Genomic DNA, 20788 nt, shown 5'->3' with positions numbered 1-20788 from the left:
ATATTACCATTTGCTATAATAATTAAATTCAAGGAACTGAACTTGAGAGCATTTGTGGGGGAGGGCATTTGTTAGTTTTGATTGATATTTGGTGCTGTGTTGAGTGATACCCATTACAGCTGCTTATCGTATCTCTTTGTAGGCATACTGTTGCTGCATTTAACCTCACTGAAGCCAGACTAATGCAGAGATGTTCTTAGCTTCCTGTGACTCATATGAAGGTTATCATTTTAGAAGAGACCTTGAAAACATACTCTGGATTTAGGGGGAAAAAAACCCCCTGACATTTCCAAGAGGAAAAGCTTTTTTTAAGTTTTATATTGTAGATGCACAGCTTAAAGCATTTAAACACATACAGCAAGCAATATAATATGAATCATGTAACAAAAGTTAAATTTAAGTGAAAACCTTTTGTGGTATGTTGCAGTCACAAAAGAAGATACAAAATTAATGTGGACACCTGCTTGTTTTACTTGTATCAGAAGAAAATAAAATTCATTGTCATTTAATGAATTGCTTTCTGTTGTAGTACACTTAATTATCTCTTCCTGTAACCCCAAGTAGTATCTTTTCAAACTCACAGCTGTATCTGAATAGGGGCTACCAACTAAAGAGGTAAGCAATACTTTTTATTAATTACAGTGTATTTGTTTTCATCTGTCTTTATAGAACATTGTAAAATTAGACACCTGCTCCTTGAATAAAGCAATACCGAGCTTAATGAAGTCTGAGAAGCAGTGACTCTATTTTGTATCTTTTCTTGATGTGTGGATGTAATGCTCATTAGCGTTAATAGTTCTTGGAAATAAATGAAGAATATTGGATTGAGGCTACCTTCTCCAAACACTAAGTAGGAACGTGTTGCCCCCCAGCCAACAAGGTACCTAATGCTCAGTTGGCCAAATGTTAAAAGAGGTTTGTGCTGTAGGCGATTAAATCCATAGTCTGCCCCTGTGGACCAGGCAGCCATAAATAAGCATTTAAAAAGAATCTCAGCCTTTAATGAAGAACAGGGGAATTTCGATCAGTAATCAGAAACAGGTTTGGAGGTACAGGGACAGTGGCATGCGTATTTTGATTTGGTGCATAGAACATGCCTTGTTTTAGAAACATTCCAAAGATTGGATCCCAGTGTACTAGTAAATGTTCAGTGGGTTTTGAAAAGTTGAAGAATTTAGAGTCAGCCATCTAGAGTAGAAAGAGGCATCCTTAATTAAAAATAAATGGTGTAGAATGAAATGGGACAAAGAACAGGTACACCAGAAAAAAGGAAAATGTATGAAATACGAAGTGTAGCAATTCTAATGCTTGCAGGTGCTGCATATGAATGTGTGTATATATTTAGAAAAAACTTTTAAATAAAAACGAAAACATGCTTTTATCTTATAGTTTGTAATAACAAGCACATTAATGCAGTGTATGAAATCAACCCAGCTAATGAGTCATCAGAATTCTCAGAAGGAAACACAGTTCCATTCCCATATAGTTAAATGTACTTAAAACATACTAGAAAAACATTAAAAGCAAAGGTAGGTCAGAGGAAAAAAGTAAGAACTGGTAATGGAAGAAACACATTTAGACGGACAAAATGAATGTAGTTTAAAATACTTCATCTTGCAGTATGTAGTTTAAAATACTTCACTCATACTTCACTTACTATTCTAACTAAACTGAATAGTCAAAACTTGTCATTTGTTTTGTTTCATTTTTTTCCTTCTGCTTGGGGTCAGTAATCACTCCATACATCTTACTGTGTTTGAGATTGAAATTCAATGAGCTGTGGATTCAGAGATACAATGTAAGGCAAACAATGTCTAAATGTGGAGAGGTGGTGGAAAGTGGTACCAAGAATTGGTAAGGCTGTCCCTTTGCCTCACACCATGCAGCTGCCCATCATACTTTCAGAGATGATCTCTTATAGCTCTATTGATGCCTTGTTGGATGGGGTGGACATAAAGGTATTTCTGTTATTTATCATCATGCTAACTTGTACGAGACAAATGACCAGCAATATGATGTCAATGCATGAAAGTCATGGGCACATCCAAAACATCATGACAATGAGGAGTCTACCCTTGGATCTTATTCCCAGAGTAACCAAATCTTGACAGTGTACCTCACTGCTTCCTTGATACTCCCACTAAGTATCTAATAGTCATCTCACATTTAAACAAATTCACAGTGAGATTTCTGATTCTCTCTGATTCCCCAAACCCCACCCATCCCACAATTTTGCCAGCTCATTAAAGTCAACTCCACCCTCCCTTATACTCATACCAAAAACACTGCAGCTGTCCGTAACCTCCCTGTCTCTCTCAAACCCATATCCAGTCTATGAACAAACACCCTTGTTTCTGTCCCTAAGGACTGTCTACTCAGAATACAAATTCTTTTACCATCTTAATCATTGCTACCCTCATCCAAGATATTATCATTTCTTGCCTGGATTATTGCAACAGCCTTCTAACTGCATTGGCTCTTGCCCTCTTTCAATCTATTTGCAACACATCAAAGACACTTTTTGTAAACCATGTTTGATGATATTTCTCTACTCCAGTTCTTCAATGCTCTCAATGCGCTGAGAGTAAAAGCCACATTTCTTACAAAAGCCTCCATGATCCCATGTCTTGGAGCTTCACAATCATTCTTCTTTCCTCATTTTGCTCTAGACATACTGGCTTCTGCAATGCCCTACACACCAAGCATGACTTTGCTACAGGGTATTTGCACTTGCTGTTATTTTTCCTTCAAACACTCAGGGCTCAAATACGCCCATGGATTATTCACTCTCTTCCTGTAGGTCTCTTCTCAAATGTTAACTCATTGGAAAACGGACACTCCCTAACTTTTGTGATTTTTCTTTGTAGCATGTAACTTCACCTGATACAGCATTCATACATCCACAGTACCTACCATAGTTTCAGGCACACAGTATTTATTCAGTAAACTTTTATCAAATGAGTTAATTCCCTCATCACAAGTGGAGAAAAATAAAGCCCTGGAAATCTTAGCAAGTCTCAACTTGTCACAGAAAACTACAGACTAAAGAGGTACAAAGTAGTGTCCATACAACACAACATCAAAGACAAGAGTTTTAGCTATTTGTTCTCAGGACTGTCCAGAGGCTGTTGAAGGACACTCAGTGGAAAAACAGACATCAGACATTCTTCACACGCTTCCTCTGTGCTAGTGATTATTTTTCCTGAACACATAGAAGATTCAAGCTTTATGAGGTAAAGACTACCGTCATCTCCTTTTCAATAGTGACCAAGGACTTCCAAGGTACAGAAATATTAAATAACTTGTCCAAGGCATTTGGTTAGAAAGTGTCAGAGTTGGCGTTGAAACTAAGGCAAGCAGGCTTAGGACCTTCTCTCTTAAATCCTGTAATATATTTCATTGAATACTTTTGTGGTCAAGAGGACTCACACATTTCTCACTTCTGACTTAATAGAATTTCTGGAATTTCAAATCTAAGTAATTCTGAAATTATTGTGACTCTGCCCGCTAGGCGCTGGCACCACCCAGGATTCTGTAACCCTGTAAAACTCACAATATGTGATGGGATAGGCACCTCTATATCTTTTTTTCTTATTGAAGTACATTTGATTTACAATGTTGTGTTAGTTTCAGGTGTACAGCAAAGTGATTCAGTTATACACATATATATTTTTTTCAGATTCTTTTCCCTCATAGGTTATTATAAAATATTGAGTGGAGTTCCCTGTGCTATACAGTAGATCCTTGTTGGTAAGCTATTTTACATATAGTAGTGTGTATATATTAATCCCAAACTCCTAATTTATCTCTCCTCCCAATGCTAAATAGATCAAGTCATGGACAGTCAACTTTAAAAAGATATTATTCTCAATGAGGATGATTATACACTTAGGCTATGAGCTTAAATGTCTTTGCTTAATCCATCTGTTGTAGAGTAAGACCAGGCCCATTTGTAAAGTTTTGATTTTAACCACTTTCAAATTAGAACCATTGCATTTCGAGAAATTCTGTGATTTACATCTTATACATTTTATAAGCCCAATAGAATATCCCATAGAATTAAGACACTTAATATTTATATGAGAGGTATAGATTTTTTACTCCTATAGTATTCAATATGCTGTAATATTAGTTTGTATTCACAGGTATATGTCGGTGTGGACAAATACCACAGATGCACGCTCACACACACACACACAGTAGACACACATGCTTGCATCTCTCCTTGGAAATATCTGACAATGCATACAAGGTCAGATAATGTGTTTGCCATTGGAGTTTGGCCTTTGTGCTTGAAAATACATTTATTAGCTATGAGAAAAATTCCTGAATTCAACTTAAGAAAAGAAAAATCTCTTTAATTTTAGTTTATTCTCCCTTACTCTTAAAGATAGAAGACAAATGAAAGTTTATAGCATGATTTTCCCTGTGACTAAACTGGGGTACAGAAAATTTCAATGGCTGTGCAAAAGGTATACTGTGACTAAGCAGCAAAGAAAGGACTTGATAGTTGGCATGTTGCTTCCCAGCCTATTGCTTTGTGAATGTGCAGATCAAGAGAGCAGAGACAAGTATTTATCTTAAATAACCAAGCCGCAGGCTTCTTAGAAACAGATAAAGGTTCTTTATGGCTCCCAGGCGTCCTTTGTGTCACTATTATTGTGTCACATTATTTCTGACCCTTCTTTAATTTACTCACTTAATTTTTTGTATCTCTTTTTATATAAAATGAAACACTGACATTTCAAAAAATGATTGTATCAAATGATAGTATGTTTTGAATGTAAATGTATATGTACAGACAGATAAATAGATAGACAAATAGATCTCATTATTTCTACTACATTGATAGACATTTAATATTCAAACTCACAATCGACGTATCTGGGGAGAGGTGAGTCCGGGGGTAAACAGATGAAAAGAAGCAGCCATTTCCTTTTCACATCAAAAGTAGAAAAATCCAGTCTTTTCTCCTAATTTTTTTCTTGTTCTTTTGACAGCAGTCCATTTCCCATTATTTCAGGGCTGGTTGTTATACTAGCCTTTATTTTTTATATTCATAAACTCAGCTTTTATACTTTTCTCATAGAAAACACTTCACTCGGCTTCTTTTGTGGATTAACATTTAAAACAAAAGATGAACAAAGTAGGAAGTAGGCTCGTTTATACGCGATCCATCCCAGTGTATTGGTGAGTATTCTAAGCTCTGAAGAGCTTTTAAGAAATATAAGCTCTTAATGCTAAGATCGCTATTGTGTTAACAAATACTTTTCTATAAACTCAAACTCCCCAGCTGTATGAAACATCACTTTATTTATCTTTTGGTTTTAAAAAAATTTATTGCAGTCAAGACATCTATCTTTTATGATGCATTTTGAATACATAGTTGGGTTAAGCCTTATTACTTTGGTCTAATAAACAGAGAGATGAAAATTGAGCTGCTGGATGAAGCCCTAAAACTCTGACATTTGTGTCACTTGCCTCAGCCACCTGATTGCCTACAAAGAGATCCTGACCTTTGTTACAAAAGCATTGCTGTGGGGATTAAATAACGAATAACTGCAACTGATTTTGAAGGGCAACTTGGGATGACTTTTGGGTGTTAGTTTACCCTGGGTGCCCCAAAGAACAATCCAGTGCACTTGTACTGTGGCGTCAGACTTGACTGCTGGCAGGTAACCAATATGCTTTATTTTGATTACAGTAGGAGGCCAGGATTAAAAACAAAATACTCACTTAAGGATGAAATTATATTCAGTCCAAATAATGGATGAACTTACAATCCTGGACTTTTCTTATTGTTCTCTTTCAAAGTAAAAAAGAGTTAGAGAAAGCCAAAAGATGTTCATTTTTTTTTTAATTTTTATTTTACAAATGCCCAAGTAAAAGATTATTTTCTTGGGCTAGGGTTTTGTTATATTTTTTTCTTTAAAATGTGAAGAGCAAGTGCTTTATTAAATTAATTGAAAAGGCTGATGCAGTTTTTCAGTGTAGACCCCATAAGGTTTTGTCAGCAGATTGGGTATGAGTTATTGTATATGCAAAATGATATGGACAACTAATTATTTGAATGGTAAATATCAATCAAATAATGAAACCGCTTTAAAATATACATCTTAAAATTTAAATAAATTTATTCACACCAGTATTTTTTTTATCTTCAATTGTAAGAGAAATTTGTTAACAGTGATTTATCCATTTTGTTGGAATATATTTGCCATACTTATTCTTGAAATAGGTTTCCATTATTCACAAGTAAAGATAATCCTGTCCATTCCCCACTGCACCCCCTTCCCCAGCCCAGGTTCTCATTATCTCACACCTGGGCTATTGTCTACTTCTCACCAATCTCTCCCCTTCCAATTCTTCCTAGACAACATATCCACTCTGTCTTTTATCATCCCATTTATGTGACCTCTCCCGTTTTCTAGAGGATAGAGTTCAAAGCCCATATTCTTGCTGTGAAACCATTCTACATGCTCCCTTTCTTTAGCCTCCTAATTTTACCTTTGCTTTTATTTTTCTACATAAAGCTTTTACTCCAGCCAAATGACTTTAGTAATTAGTCCTCTTGTCCATTAATTCAATAACTATCTACTTATTATCCACTCTGTGTAAGACTGTGTTTCTTGTGTCTGTGATGATTCTGAAGGATGCAAGGCAGCAGCTCTCTGACCTGCTCAGCTATGAACATGCTCTCTCCAGTCAGGTGTTATTCACCTGGTCCTTTCCTAGTTTCACTTGAAGACTTCCCTGGAACATTCTAGTCTTAATGGTCAGGCCTCTTCTACATATATAAAGACTGCATCACTATATCAGTACATTTGCTCTATCAGTTAATCCACAGAAAGACAGGAGCTTATGTTTATTTCTAGTCTATGAAGGCCCTTCACAGTATCCTTCATATAATACAGTCTTAATAATTATTTATTGAGAGGAAACATAAGGAAGTAAAAGAGAATATGTTTTAAGTCGGACACAAGTGTGGATCCTGTTTGTGCTCCTGTCTAGCTGTGCTTAGGCAATTTTATTTAATCCTTCTGAGTGATTTTTCCTCATTTTGTAATGGGCATGATAACTATGCCATAGGGAGCTCTGAATGCTAAATATTTAATCACCTTTTCTCCTGATGATGAAGAGGAACTAAAATTAGAACTTGTGAATTTATTCTTTGGATAATCATTTTTTCCAAGAAAAGATTACAAAAGAATCATAATCCATTCCTGCCACAATCAAACATGAATTGTCTTTCTGGTTTATGTATATGTTTAATATTTACATATGTGTGATTGCATTATGGCTGATTTTCTTTGAACTGAGGTTATTGTCTCCTTTAAGAAGGTCTGGTTTTAATATTTGTCCATAAATAGAAGAAACAAATTACTACTTGCAAGTGTCATTAAACATAGTTTTCAAGAGACTGAAGATTTGTCCGTTTTAATCATAATTGCCTAGTAACAAACTTCATAGCAGAATATTAATGAGTTCAGATAATATCTAACTTTTTCAATGGCTCCATTTGTGGTGTAGACAGCTAACGTCACTCAGGAAGAAGTGGGTCTACTTATCTGGATTGTGGAGCAGCATTTCCACTGCATATGCCATAGCCCAGTCCTCCAGGTTTTAGAAACCATAGGTCCTGACACCTTGCAGCTCTCAGCAAAGGAAACTGTCACCATAGGAAATTAAAGTGCCAACCCCTCAACCAGAGAGAACCGTCATGGTGGTTAGTTCTGCAAGCCACCTAGCTATTTCCTGAGCTTTTATAAGGAATGGTACCTTGAGACCGCAAACATGGTAGACACTTAGCATCCTTCTCTAGGGCCTGAAGCATCACAGTGTCTGAGGGTTGTGTAAGCAACTTGGGGACTTGTAAAAGGTTCTCAAAAATGCAGAAGATATAGATGCCTATGAGAGAAATCATTAGCAAATTCACTATTTTTCTCACCTCAGAAGGGGAACCAACTTGGACAATTATGAAAAACAAAAGAATAACATTTTAGATTTGGGTAAGATACAAATTAAGCAGTTGATCGAGTGCAATCATTATGACTATCTCTTATTTGCTTTCTTCTTTTTTGTTGTTTTTAACAAGGTCTTTAAAAAAAATTGTGGCAAGATGTATATAACATAAAGTTTGCACATGGTTGTGCAAGTCACCACTATCCATCTCCAGATTTCTTTGCAGCGTCCCGTCTTGTACCCGGTCAACAATATTTCTCCCTTCTTCCCTCCTGATTCCAACCTCTGCAAACCACTCTCCTTCCTTCTGCTCTATGAATTTGACAGCTCTAGGTACCTCATGTATTGGCTTTCTTTTCTTCACCTTTCACTCCTAAACATATACATTTTTCAATGTGTTGTCTTTGGGAATGTGGACTTAATTACAAACCATTTGCTAAGAAGTGCTGCAGTGCAGTGAGAACTCCTATGCTGCTGGTTTGATCTGTGCTGGTGGTTGATCAGCCCAGCTTGCTACTGCCTCTGCGGAGGGGGGCTTGGTGGGCCGGCCCCTCAGGTTTACTTTGAGAGACTGTTATGTGACCCTGCTGAGGCAACCTTTGGACCACAGATGCCCATGCAAAAACTTTTACCATTAGAGTGTAATGGAAAGCAGATTTTAACATTCAGGGAAAATGTGCTTTCAGAAATATTAAAGATCTTTATGTGGAAAAGGCATCTTTTTAACTGAGTCCCCACAGGAAACACATTTCCCCTTGGGTGTTATGTAACATAAGCATGGTTTGGGCTTTGAGATAGAGTTCAGGCAATTTAATGGGGGACAAGCAACAAACTCAAGCTATCCAGACTTGAACTTGAAAGAAGTACAGATGGAAAAAATATAAAATGATCAAAATTTATACAACATTGCTCTGATCAGGAAATCAGTTCATCAAAAGCAATGGTTTGCAGAGCATTTATAAGTCCATAATTTGAAATATTCCTTTCTCCATAAGCTGCCTTTTAATACTTCACTGAATGATAAATGCAAGGCAGAATACTATACATAATAAATTCCTACAACTGACTAATCCTTTCATAATTATTTGTGTGTATAGAGAATAATGTACTGCTCTGCAGACAACACCAGGTCTGAATTTACTTAAATGACTTTATTAACATAAAAATTGGAAAAATATGTATTCATTTGTCTATGGACCATCTCTTGGTGTTATTATCTCTAGCAATAATAATCATAATATTGTATACACTACTCATAATTAAATCATTTTTTTCTTTTCATTTATAAAATGCTGAAGGTTTTGCACACTCATTTCTAAATATACAGATGTCAAGGCTAAGGTACTACAAAGTCATTAAAACTGAATTTTTATGCATTGATCTAGCAGGAAGCAGTTTCCCCTGATGTCAGTGAAAGAAAATTACTGTTTTTTTCTCTGTGACCCTTCCCAGAGAAATAAACTGGCATTTATATATTGTAAACAGCCAAACAGCATCTTTTAAATATAAAACTTTACAGTCAAGTGCCAGTAGTTAGATCTGACATGAATTTTCTGATGAGCATTATGGTATAATGTGTAAAATGCCAGGAAAACAAAGACTTATAGGAAGAGAATTCCTCAAGGGAAACCAAGCTCCAAACCTGTCAATCAAAACCTCAGGCACATTTCTATCCCTATATCCAGCCAGTGGTATTGCTACTGAGCGAGAAAGAATATAAAATCTGAATAACTGCACGGCACACGGTTGACCTTGGTTACGACTTCTGGCTTTACATGTAAACAATGTCTTCACAGGGGAGAAATCATCAGTTTGGAGGCAGAGAATTTGAAGAAACATCTTTGCCAAACATTTGCCTATGCCTATTTCCCATCATTCCTCATATATCCTGAACGGTCTTAGAGTTATAAGTATCAGTCAACTGCTATAGTACCTGCTTTGTACGTCATGTCCACTCTAAAATAAAAAGCGTTCGTAATTTTTTTAATCTTTATCCTTATCTTTCTCTCTGTTTTTTGAATTTAATTTTGACTGTAATGATCATGCCTAAAAATATCGATAATATTTTCATGAAATATTGAGGAAATCTATGTCTTTCTCACAGGCTAACATTGCAGTTCCTGTTGGTGAGAAATTTGGGGTCCTATTATGACAACCAAGCAGGGTTTGCACCTATCTGTCGCTTATCTTTCCAGCTGCAATGATTTTCTCATGGTTGCAAGCACAACAATGTATTTTTTTAACATCTTTATTGGAGTAAAATTGCTTTACAATGGTGTGTTAATTTTTGCTTTATAACAAAGTGAAGCAGCTATACATATACATATATCCGCACATCTCCTCCCTCTTGCATCTCCCTCCCACACTCCCTATCCCACCCTGTAGGTAGACAAAAAGCACCGAACTGAACTATCTCCCTGTGCTATGTGGCTGTTTCCCACTAGCTATCTATTTTACATTTGGTAGTGTATATATGTCCATGCCACTCTCTCACTTCATCCCAGCTTACCCTTCCCCCTCCCCGTGTCCTCAAGTCCATTCTCTACATCTGCGACTTTATTCCTGTCCTGCCCCTAAGTTCGTCAAAACCATTTTTTTTTTAGATTCCATATATATGTGTTAGCATACGCTATTTGTTATTATCTTTCTGACTTGCTTCACTCTGTATGACAGACTCTAGGTCCATGCACCTCACTACAAATAACTCAATTTCATTTCTATTTATGGCCCAGTAATATTCCATTGTATACATGTGCCACATCTTCTTTATCCATTCATCTGTCAATGGACACTTAGTTTGCTTCCATGTCCTGGCTACTGTAAATAGAGCTGCAATGAACATTGTGGTACATGACTCTTTTTGAATTATGGTTTTCTCAGGGTATATGCCCAGTAGTGGGATTGCTGGGTCATATGGTAGTACTATTTTTAGTTTTTTGAAGGACCCTCCATACTGTTCTCCATAGTAGCTGTATCAATTTACACTCCCACCAGCAGTGCAAGAGGGTTTCCTTTTCTCCACACCCTCTCCAGCATTTACTGTTTGTAGATTTTTTGATGATGGCCATTCTGACCGGTGTGAAGTGATACCTCATTGCAGTTTTGATTTGCATTTCTCTAATGATTACTGATGTTGAGTATCCTTTCATGTATTTGTTGGCAATCTGTATATCTTCTTTGGATAATGTCTCTGTAGGTCTTCTGCCCATTTTTTGATTGGGTTGTTTGTTTTTTTGATACTGAGCTGCATGAGCTGCTTGTCAATTTTGGAGATTAATCCTTTGTCGGTTGCTTCGTTTTCAAATATTTTCTCACATCCTGAGCATTGGCTTTTCGTCTTGTTTATGGTTTCCTTTGCTGTGCATAAGCTTTAAAGTTTCATTAGGTCCCATTTGTTTATTTTTGTTTTTATTTCCATTTCTCTAGGAGGTGGGTCAAAAAGGATCTTGCTGTGATTTATGTCATCGATTGTTCTGCCTATGTTTTCCTATCAGAGTTGTATAGTATCTGGCCTTACAGTTAAGTCTTTAATCCATTTTGAGTTTATTATGGTGTATGGCGTTAGGTATTGTTCTAATTTCATTCTTTTCCATGTAGCTGTCCAGTTTTCCCAGCACCACTTATTGAAGAGTCTGTCTTATCTCCATTGTATATTCTCACCTCCTTTATCAAAGATAAGGTGACCATATGTACGTGGGTTTATGTCTGAGCTTTCTATGCTGTTCCATTGATCTATATTTCCGTTTTTGTGCCAGTACCATACTGTCTTGATTACTCTAGCTTTGTAGCATAGTCTGAAGTCAGCCAGCCTGATTCCTCCAGCTTTGTTTTCCTTTCTGAAAAATTGCTTTGGCTATTCGGGGTCTTTTGTGTTTCTATACATATTGTGATTTTTTTTGTTCTAATTTTGTGAAAAATGTCATTGGAAGTTTGATGGGGATTTCATTGAATCTGTAGATTGCTTGAGGTAGTAGAGTCATTTTCACAATGTTGATTCTTCCAATCCAAGAACATGGTATATCTCTCCATCTGCATGTATCATCTTTAATTTCTTTCAGCAGTGTCTTCTAGTTTTCTGCATACAGGTCTTTTGTATCCCTAGGTAGGCTTATTCCTAGGTATTTTATTCTTTTTGTTGCAATGGTAAATGGGAGTGTTTCCTTCATTTCTCTTTCAGATTTTTCATCATTAGGGTATAGGAATGCAAGAGATTTCTGTGTGTTAATTTTGTATCCTGCTAATTTACCAAATTCATTGATTAGCTCTAGTAGTTTTCTGGTAGCATCTTTAGGAATCTCTTTGTATAGTATCATGTCATCTGCAAACAGTGACAGTTTTACTTCTTTTCTGATTTGGTTTCCTTTTATTTCTTTTTCTTCTCTGATTGCTGTGGCTAAAATTCCAAAACTACGTTGAATAATAGTGGTGACAGTGGGCAGTTTTGTCTTGTGTCTGATCTTAATGGAAATGGTTTCAGTTTTTCACCATTGAGAACGATGTTGCATATGGGTTTGTCATATATGGTCTTTATTATGTTGAGGTAATTTCCCTCTATGCCTACTTCCTGGAGGGTTTTTTTGTTTTTTATTTTTTACATCTTTATTGGAGTATAATTGCTTTACAATGGTTTGTTAGTTTCTGCTTTATGACAAAGTGAATCAGTTATACATATACATATGTTCCCATATCTCCTCCCTCTTGCGTTTCCCTCTCTCCCACCCTCCCTATCCCACCCATCCAGGTGGTCCCAAAGCACCAAGCTGATCTACATGTGCTATGTGGCTCCTTCCCACTAGCTATCTATTTTACATTTGGTAGTGTATATATATCCATGCCACTCTCTCACTTTGTCACAGCTTACCCTTCCCCCTCCCCATATCCTCAAGTCCATTCTCTAGTAGGTCTGTGACTTTATTCCCGTCTTACCCTTAGGTTCTTCATGACATTTTTTTTCTTAGATTCCATATATTTGTGTTAGCATACGGTCTTTGTCTTTGTCTTTCTGACTTCACTCTCTCTATGACACTCTGTATGACAGACTCTAGGTCCATCCACCTCACTACAAATAACTCAATTTCGTTTCTTTTTATGGCTGAGTAATATTCCATTGTATATATGTGCCACATCTTCTTTATCCATTCATCCTATGATGGACACTTAGGTTGTTTCCATCTCCTGGCTACTGTAAATAGAGGTGCAATGAACATTTTGGTGCATGACTCTTTCTGAATTATGGTTTTCTCAGGGTATATGCCCAGTAGTGGGATTGCTGGGTCATATGGTAGTTTTATTTGTAGTTTTTTAAGGAATCTCCATACTGTTCTCCATAGTGGCTGTACCAATTCACATTCCCAACAGCAGTGCAAGAGTGTTCTCTTTTCTCCACACCCTCTCCAGCATTTATTGTTTCTAGATTTTTTGATGATGGCCATTCTGACTGGTGTGAGATGATATCTCATTGTAGTTTTGATTTGCATTTCTCTAATGATTAATGATGTTGAGCACTCTTTCATGTGTTTGTTGGCACTCTGTATATCTTCTTTGGAGAAATGTCTATTTAGGTCTTCTGACCATTTTTGGATTGGGTTGTTTTGTTTTTTTGTTATTGAGCTGCATGAGCTGCTTGTCAATTTTGGAGGTTAATTCTTTGTCAGTTGCTTCATTTGCAAATATTTTCTCCCATTCTGAGGGTTGTATTTTCGTCTTGTTTATGGTTTCCTTTGCTGTGCCAAAGCTTTGAAGCTTCATTAGGTCCCATTTGTTTATTTTTGTTTTTATTTCCATTTCTCTAGAAGGTAGGTCAAAAAGGATCTTGCTGTGATTTACGTCATAGAGTGTTGTGCCTATGTTTTCCTCTAAGAGTTTGATAGTTTCTGGCCTTACATTTAGGTCTTTAATCCATTTTGAGCTTATTTTTGTGCATGGTGTTAGGGAGTGATCTAGTCTCATACTTTGACATGTACCTGTCCAGTTTTCCCAGCACCACTTATTGAAGAGGCTGTCCTTTCTCCACTGTACATTCCTGCCTCCTTTATCAAAGATAAGGTGACCATATGTGTGTGGGTTTATCTCTGGGCTTTCTATCCTGTTCCATTGATCTATCTTTCTGTTTTTGTGCCAGTACCATACTGTCTTGATTACTGTAGCTTTGTAGTAGAGTCTGAAGTCAGGGAGCCTGATTCCTCCAGCTCTGTGTTTCGTTCTCAAGATAGCTTTGGCTATTTGGGGTCTTTTGTGTTTCCATACAAATTGTGAAATTTTTAGTTCTAGTTCTGTGAAAAATGCCAGTGGTAGTTTGATAGGGATTGCATTGAATCTGTAGATTGCTTTAGATAACAGAGTCATTTTCATAGTGTTGATTCTTCCAATCCAAGAACATGGTATATCTCTCCATCTATTTGTATCGTCTTTAATTTCTTTCATCAGTGTCTTATAATTTTCTGCATACAGGTCTTTTGTCTCCTTAGGTAGGTTTATTCCTAGATATTTTATTCTTTTTGTTGCAGTGGTAAATGGGAGTGTTTTCTTGATTTCACTTTCAGATTTTTCATCATTAGTGCATAGGAATGCCAGAGATTTCTGTGCATTAATTTTTTATCCTGCTACTTTACCAAATTCATTGATTAGCTCTAGTAGTTTTCTGGTAGCATCTTTAGGATTCTCTATGTATAGTATCATGTCATCTGTAAACAGTGACAGCTTTACTTCTTCTTTTCCAATTTGGATTCCTGGAGGGTTTTTGTCATAAATGGGTTTTGAATTTTGTCAAAAGCTTTTTCTGCATCTATCCAGATGAACATATGGTTTTTCTCCTTCAATTTGTTAATATGGTTTATCACATTGATTGATTTGCATATATTGAAGAATCCTTGCATTCCTGGGATAAACCCTACTTGATCATGGTGTATGATCCTTTTAATGTGCTGTTGGATTCTGATTGCTAGTATTTTGTTGATGAGTTTTGCACCTATATTCATCAGTGATATTGGCCTGTAGTTTTCTTTTTTTGTGACATCTTTGTCTGATTTTCGTATCAGGGTGATGGTGGCCTCATAGAATGAGTTTGGGAATGGTCCGCCCTCTGCTCTATTTTGGAAGACTTTGAGAAGGATAGGTGTGAGCTCTTCTCTAAATGTTTGATAGAATTCTCCTGTGAAGCCATCTGGTCCTGGGCTTTTGTTACAAGTATCTAATTTCTATTTTCCACTCTATGCTTTTTATATTCTATACTGCCCTCTGAAATGTTCTTTCTCTCATCTCTTCAGTGACAATCCTAGCAATATTTATAGCTGAACTCCTCTCTGAAGCTTTCTTTAATGATTTCAGACAAGTTTAATAGCACTTAATAGATTTAATACTACTTTTGCTCTTGTTCTAGATTGTGTGCTTGCATGTACAAATACATAAATTACTTTTTAAATCAAATATAAATTGCTTGGGACCAAAGGATATGTCTTCTTTTAACCCCGTAGTCCTTTTAATGCTAACTTTCATTGTAAGACTATGAGGAGTCTTATCTCACTAAAAGCCATCCTTCTTTTAAATTATAAGGAGATGTGGTACATATATACAGTGGAATATTACTCAGCCATAAAAAAGAGTGAAATAATGTCATTTGCAGCAACATAGATGGACCTAGATATTATCATACTAAGTGAAGCAAGTCAGACAAAGAGAAATATTATATGATATAGCTTATATGTGGAATCTAAAAAAGTGCTACAAATGAACTCATTTACAAAACAGAAATAGACTCACAGACATAAAACCAATTTATGGTTACCAAAGGAAAACGGGAGAGTTGGAATAAATTAGGAGTTTGGGATTAACAGATACAAATTACTGTATATAAAATAAACAACAAGGACCTACTGTATAGCACAGGGAACCATCCTCAATATCTTGTAATAACCTATAATGGAAAAGAATATATGTATAAATATTTATCACTGAATCACTTTGCTGTATACCTGGAACTAACACAACATGGCAGGTCAGCTTCAATAAAAATTTTGAAAAATAAAAAAATTAAGTACTGAGTACTAAAAAATAAATAAATAAAATATAAGGTGTCTTTCTAAAATGAGAAGTAGTCTGTTCATATTGATTTGAACCTGAAATCCTTGCTAGCTGTGATAGGACCCTCTTTGATCTTACCTGTTCCTTCCCTCCAACTTCATCCCAAACCTACAATTGCTTTTGTGCTCTTGTGGCCAGGAATTGGGTGTCTTACAGCACACACCAGTGCATATGTTTATAGGCTCATCATCTCCCTGTCCTGTCAGTCCTTCTCATTCACCTATGAATTCTTTTTTTTTTTTTGCGGTACGTGGGCCTCTCACTGTTGTGGCCTCTCCCGTTGCGGAGCACAGGCTCTGGACGCACAGACTCAGCAGCCATGGATCACGGGCCTAGCCACTCCGTGGCATGTGGGATCTTCCCAGACTGGTGCATGAACCCATGTCCCCTGCATCGGCAAGCGGACTCTCAACCACTGAGCCACCAGGGAAGCCCACACCTATTAATTTTTAATCACCTTTTAAGATTCAGGTCAAGTAACACTTCCTCATGGAAGCCTTGCCCCTGGAGACACATGCACTCTGCTATGAGTAACATCTGTCCCCTGATAGTGCCTGAGCTTCCTCCCCTTCTGTCTGGGCCAGCTTCATATTACACAGTATTCTAAAGTACTGTCAACGTCTCTTCCTTTCCCTGGGGCACTGTAAACTCTTCAAGGAAAAAGGGCTGTGTTTTATCTGTCCCTGAATTCCTTGCATGTGGCAGAGGACCATCACATGGTAAGCAGGTAACAAATCACACGAGAAGTGAAGTTACAAAGATGCTGAATGCCTGCTTCTCAAGTACATTGTGGTTTACTGCCTGGGGCTGAACTTCAGTTACATCTTTAAGTAGGTTAATAATGATGACCCATAAAATAAGTGAATGTGTTTGTAAAACTGTAAAGTGCTATCCAGCACTGGTTAATTTTTAGTATGCGTGAAACTTTATCAAGGAGCACTGAATTTTAAATTGATTTTATTATGAATATGTACATTGTTAGGCCAAGTAGTGGTGAACCTCACTGTTTTTTGCCTTGTCAGACTGTTTCCTTGCCACAGGTGATCACAGACTTAGGCAAACCCAGACCGTATTTAGCTGTTGGCTTTCTGTTTCCCTTAACACAGGAGGTGAATGCTAACCCCTTTTCCAGCTAGCTGCATGTGGAACAGTTCTGGCTTCAGTCCCCTGCCACCTGCCAGCTCTGGGCTCTCAGGGTGCTCCTGGGAGAATCATAGGAATGCGGATGAACCCCTGAAAGAGACCTGATGGTGCAGAGAAGGCATCCGACAGAGGATCACGAAGCAGAGAGCAAAGAAGTGGGGTTGAAAAGAGGGAGGTATACGCGGAGATTGTTTTTCATCTCAAAATGTGCCATTGTATTCTACATTCTCCTTGAAACATTTCAAGGGCTCCATTTGCATATATTAGATGCTTACTTCTTTTCATATCATGTTCTCCATTCCTACTGAATTACGTGCCAATCTATGAAGTGTTGCTCCTTTGTACTTCTGTCACTTTAGTACATTAACAATTGCAAGTAGAGGTTTTCCATAGTGTGTTTTCCTCTTGGTACAACTTCTTTTGAATCTATCCTGTGTATACAGAAAGATCTCAAGCGTGTGGGCCAGTCAGAATGAAGCCAAGCCCGCACTGGTGGAAGTCTACATTCTAGAAGGGCTCCAAAGACACAAGGACACACTGTTGCAGTGATTACGGTACTCAAACCTACCTAGAGTAGTTGCAAGGATACTTCTTTAGCACTATTTTCACATTAATTCTATTATTGTTTAAATATAATTGCGTTTCTCTAGTTGACGTAAGTAAATCCTTTGCTTAAAATATTTCATTTTGTTTCAACTGTTAATTTGTTTTCTGAAATGAGTGTAATAAATACAAATTTTTATTTGTCCTAACAATTAAAATGCATGGATTAACCCCCAGCTTGTACAAATGCAGAATCATTACTATCCCTAACAATGTAAAACTCTGACAAATTAGATATCACTATTTCTTAAGGAAAATTGATCATAAGATATTTTTTGGACCTAAAAATCTGCATTTGTCTCAAGCACATTTAACATGCATTCATGGGAGAAGGATCATCTTTTTTCTGTTTCATATACAACTCTGTTAATTGGGTATCTTATGTTTTCTTACATTTCCTGCATATAATTAAAAAAAAATGCCATCCAAAAAGAGAATAGAGGGAATGAATGTCTCAATCCTTCTTTAATTGTATCACTGATTCTTGGGGGGGGTATGGTGTGATAGCTTCTGTATTTTCTCTACTCCTTCCCTCCCCAATTTTACTGAGTTGTAGTTGACTATAACATTGTATAAGTTTAAAGAGTACAACATAATGATTTGATACATGCATATAATGTGAAATGATTACCACAATAAATTTAGTTAACATCTGTCACCTCACATAGTTGCAACATTTTTTTTATTTGTGATGAGAACTTTTAAGATTTACTCTCTTGGCAATTTTCAAATATACAAAACAGTATTGTTAACTTTAATCATTATGCTGTACATTACATCCCTAAGACTTTTTATTTTATAATTATAAGTTTGTGCCCTTTGACCACCTTCAACTATTTCCCTTACATCCCAGCTCCCACATGTGGCAACCACTAATTTGATGCCTTTTTATGAGTTTTGTTTTTTTTTTCAGATTCCATTTAATTGAGGCCATACACTGTTTGTCTTTCTCTGATTTATTTCACTTAGTATAATGCCTTCTCTACTTTCTTGATGTCTTGGTTATTTGCCCTAATTTAATAACAACAAAAAATGTTTATTGAAGACCCCTGTGAATATTAAGACTAAATTTACAAACTGTCTCACACGTTTACAAAACGTCTCACAGAGTTATTTAACTAATCTTTCTGTTGTTTACACGTATTCTAACAACACATTTGATTCCCAGTTGATTTTCAGTTTAGTTTAGTGAATTTTCTGGCCACTTTGGCCTCATAGTTGTTCATGAAAATAGTCTGTAAAAATTGAGAAAAATTATTTATCATTTTTTTCTGTTTTTTGACAAATCTGTTCAGTCCTACATGCCTCAGACACTAGTATTTATTGATATTTTTGTTCTAGTGCTTAAAGTATTTGTGTACCTTCTGTTAATGGTGAGATCACCACCTTGCTACAGAATTAACCTTGTCTTCAGTTAAGCTGTGAGTAAATGTGGTGCAGCAGAAATGGGTGGCCTTTTACTCTGTTCACACGCAAACATGTGAACAAAAAAAAATGGAAAGAAACACAGTAAATTGTTGTTGTGACTGAAGTAACTTACTATGTAGGTCTATGGGTTTTAATTATTTCTTCCTTCTGGGATTCTACTTGCTTACTTCTTTTTTTCTTATACAGGATATGTCAGCATTTAGAGCCAATTCTGTTCTTCAGTGATGTGAGAGAAATATCAGTTGAAACTTATGTCACTGGTTGCAGCAGGGGATTGGGACCATAAAAAAATGGTTATGAATTCGGGAATATGCCTTGCATAAAGTGAGTCAGAAAAGATCTGGACTTTTCCCAAAGACTTATAGAGCCTGAAAATAAAGCCTGGTTATAAGGGAAGAGAACTCTAAGAAGACAAACTTTCAGTTAAACTAAAATGAAAATAGCTACAGAAAAACATTTTAGCCAAATAAATCTAGCAATATTTTCAGAGTTTCAGTTTCAAAAAAAAGAAAAACAAAAAACAAAACTAAAGAACAATAAGAGATATTTTTATATGTAAACCTAAGAGATGTGGCCAAATGATACTTCTTGGAAAATATGTGTGAATTTCTTATTTGATAATTTATATCAGTATGGACTCATGGATATATATTTTATTCTAAAGGGTAAAATCCAATGCTATCATATTAGTTTTGTTCTCGTATTGATTATTAAGAGCTTCTACTCTATATTTAAATAAATATTTTAGAAAAAAATTAACTACGTAAACCATTCAAGTAGCTGGAAAAAAAATGACAGGCATGAAAAGTGTTTAAAGTAATCAATAATAAAGATAACAATTAACCAAATATAAAAACAAAATAAGAAAACTAAATCCAGTGCTTTAAAGGGACCAAAGATACATTCTATGTAAACCAGGTTTTTTTTAAAGGCTATTAGTTATGAGATATGAAAGAGACTGAGAAACCATGTGGCTACTAATTATAATCTGCTGTGAATAAATATGAAAGATAATATTATATAAAAAAAATTTCAGACACACATAAATGCTGAAATCAAATTAGGTCAAATTGAGAAACCAGAATAGACCAATGACTATAGAAAATGTGTTAGAAATTATACTTTACGCCTCTACTAAAATCTCTCCTTCTCCACCAGATCTACTGTGACCACTATTTAAAACTGTAGCCCCTCTACTCATTTCCTCTTTCTCAAACCCCTAGACCTTGCCCTACTTTTAATTCTCTTCAGCAGTATTTATCAATGTCTAAGATACTATATTGCTTACCTATTTATTATGCTTGTTGTTGACTGTCTCCCTCGCTAGAGTGTAGTATCAAAAGCTCAAAGCTAGGGCTTCCCTGGTGGCACAGTGGTTGAGAGTCCACCTGCTGATGCGGGAGACGTGGGTTCATGCCCCGGTCCAGGAGGATCCCACGTGCCACGGAGCGGCTGGGCCCGTGAGCCATGGCCGCTGAGCCTGCGCGTCCGAGCCTGTGCTCCACAACGGGAGAGGCCACAACAGTGAGAGGCCTGTGTACCGCAAAAAACAAAAAACAAACAAACAAAAAGC

At 36.5% G+C, this 20788-nt stretch overlaps 2 long non-coding RNA genes across 2 annotated transcripts in view; one reads left to right on the top strand and one right to left on the bottom strand.

Moving 5' to 3' along the window:
* LOC149746990 (uncharacterized) overlaps positions 1-4506 on the top strand; it is a 28255-nt gene extending 23749 nt beyond the window's left edge. Inside the window, exon 4 of the long non-coding RNA XR_016388421.1 lies at positions 143-4506. This is a non-coding gene — a long non-coding RNA (uncharacterized LOC149746990). The remainder of the gene's footprint in view (positions 1-142) is intronic.
* Positions 4507-5676: 1170 nt separating this feature from the next.
* LOC115802445 (uncharacterized) overlaps positions 5677-20788 on the bottom strand; it is a 133984-nt gene continuing 118872 nt past the window's right edge. The window contains exon 3 of the long non-coding RNA XR_016388422.1: positions 5677-20788. This exon is cut by the window's right edge and continues 27859 nt beyond it. This is a non-coding gene — a long non-coding RNA (uncharacterized LOC115802445).

This window comes from Delphinapterus leucas, chromosome 17, assembly GCF_059928025.1.
Source record: "Delphinapterus leucas isolate spDelLeu-1000000601 "Yukka" chromosome 17, BTC_Dleu_Yukka2, whole genome shotgun sequence".
Lineage (NCBI taxonomy): Eukaryota > Metazoa > Chordata > Mammalia > Artiodactyla > Monodontidae > Delphinapterus > Delphinapterus leucas.
The sequence above is the reverse complement of the archived record's forward strand: the minus strand, read 5'-3'. Positions and strand labels throughout refer to the sequence as shown.